Source organism: Gavialis gangeticus, unplaced genomic scaffold (assembly GCF_001723915.1).
Source record: "Gavialis gangeticus isolate Ggan-Ray unplaced genomic scaffold, GavGan_comp1, whole genome shotgun sequence".
NCBI classification, from domain to species: domain Eukaryota; kingdom Metazoa; phylum Chordata; order Crocodylia; family Gavialidae; genus Gavialis; species Gavialis gangeticus.
The window spans coordinates 2,989,381-2,991,965 of record NW_017728973.1 but is presented as its reverse complement, the minus strand read 5'-3'; positions in this window follow the sequence as shown (position 1 = coordinate 2,991,965).

Here is a 2,585-nt window from a genome sequence, read left to right as displayed (position 1 = left end):
AATACCCCATTCTCTCCTTTCCTTGGTCTCAGACAGGGATGGAATTCCCTGGCTGGCAGCTTTATCCATTTCTAATTGCACCATTCACTGGGAAAATCCTGTCACTGCAGCACAAGTGTGTGAATGATTCCCAGTGATTCACCACTGAGAGTTCAGACAGTTCACACAGCTGGTTCCTCACCTGTCTGAATGGCCTCCTGCAAAGAGAGAACAAGTACACACAGGAGCAATTATTTGTGCTTTGCTTGAGAGATCTGAGACCTCTCTGGCACCAGATAGCAGATGACACAAGCTGGTCCTATTTAGGCCTGTGCAAGTAGGCAGCTATTCAATCCAGCTTCAGATCTGGCTACTTCGGATGACAGGGATCCAATCCGGAGCTCCAGACTGGGTTTCTGCTTCGATCCAGCTGAAGTGGCTCTGAAGCTTCAGAGCCGCCTCAGAGATCCAGCCATAGGGTATAATGGGGAATCAATGAAATATCCATAACGTTGTTGTTTTTTATCTGATTTTCAATGAAACTTGCAGGGATGGTAGCCTCTGCTGAGAGCATGGAGCCTGCCAAGTTTCAAGATCGGTGCAGGGGTTTGGGGGGAACAGCACCCCAAATTCTTGAAAGCAAAACTCATGTCACGTCTATGTGTTATACCACAGGGGGATGAAAACAGCAGGGGTGGTGGCCTCTGGTGAGGCCACAAAGCCTGCCAAGTTTCAAGGTGATAGGTGTAGGGGTTTGAGGGGAACTGCACCTCAGGCTGCTGACGGGCAAAACTCGTGACACAGATGACCCTGTGTGTGTTAAGGCGCAGCAGGATGAAAACTACAGGGGTGGTGGCCCCTGCTGTGGCCACAAAGCCTGCCAAGTTTCAAGGAGATAAGTGCAGGGGTTTGTGAGGAACTGCACCTCAAGCTGCAGACAAGTAAAACTCGTGACATGGGTGACATTGTGTGTGTTAAGGCACAGCGGGGTGAAAGCTGCAGGGATGGTAGTCCCTGCTGCAATGGTAGCCCAAGCCTGCCAGCTGTCGATGAGATAGGTGCAGGGGGGTTCTGGGGCCCTGAACCCCTAGCTGCTGACAGACAAAACTTGTGACATGCGTGCTTGTGCAACTGACTGTCTCTGTCTTGGGGCAGTTGATTGTCTGTATTGATTATTTCCTCTTCTTAGTCTCTGTTTTTGTAGGTGTTAATTAATGCTAATTAACTGGTTACATTAGCTAGCAACTATGTACTGAGCGGGTCTCCCTGAGTAAATCATGATTGATTGGTAACTGGTAACACAGTAGCTTAGCAGCCAGGCCTGCAATAGTTCCCCCCTCTCCTCCCCCACCCCCACCTCAAGTCAGACACAGTTGCACAAGCACCCATGTCATGAGTTTTGCCTGTCAGCAGCCAGAGGTGCAGGGCCCCAGAACCCCCCGCACCGATCTCCTCGACAGCTGGCAGGCTCTGTGGCCGCATCAGGGGCTACCATCCCTGCAGCTTTCACCCTGCTGCGCCTTAACACACAGTGTCACCCATGTCACGAGTTTTGCCTGTCAGCAGCTTGACTTGCAGCTCCCCCCAAACCCCTGCAGCAATCTTCTTGAAACTTTGCAGGCTTTGTGCCCTTACCAGGGGCCACCAGCCCTACAGTTTTCACCCCCCTGTGGTGTAACACATACATGTGACACGAGTTTTGCTTTCAAGAATTTGGGGTGCTGTTTCCCCCAAACCCCTACACTGCTCTCCTTGAAACTTGGCAGGCTTCATGCTCTCAGCAGAGGCTACGACCCCTACAAATTTCATCCAAATCAGACAAAAAACAAAGTTTTTGATATTTCATTGATTCCCCATTATACCCTATGGCCTGATCTCTGAAGCGGCTCCAAAGCTTTTCCGAACCACTTCGAAAAGCCTAGCAAAACCAGCGCTTCGATCCGGACATGCTGCTTTGGACACAGAAGTGTCCGAAGCATCTCCCGATCCAAAGCATGGTCCAAAGCCTTGCACAGCCCTAGTCCTATTCAGGTGCTGCAGGTCATTTACCTTTGCAGCCATATAATTGCTGTCATGTGCTGTTCATACTATAAACTCTTTGGAGAAAGAATGCATCTTGGGTCTGAAACATCCCACGTCTTTCTGCAGAGCCTGCCTTCCAGATGACATGTAGCTCTTGAGGTTTGACAAGGTTCTTCAGATAAATCTGATATCTTTTATTAGACCAACTCAAATAGTTGGAAAAGCTGTTCTTTGAAAGCTTTTGGGTACCCAAAAGGGTGCCTGAAAAGGTGTTTGTACTCAAAAGCTTTCAAAGAAGAATTTTTCCAACTTTTTTAGTTGGTCTGCCTATGTCCTTAGAACAACACTGCTACAACCTATACCTCTGTTCTTGAGGTTTTGCATTTCTCAATTAGGTTCCTTTTCTCACCTTGTCTGAATACTCCAGAGAAGGAAGGCAGCTGTATACCTTGTTCCCCAAAGAAAAGTTAAGTGATAAAGCTGCATACTAGTACCCAGGTGCTGTACACGCAGTAGGACTTGTCTTTATCCCTCAGTCCTGACCTGCAGCATCTGCTGCTACTCAACTACCCCCCCCCCTCACC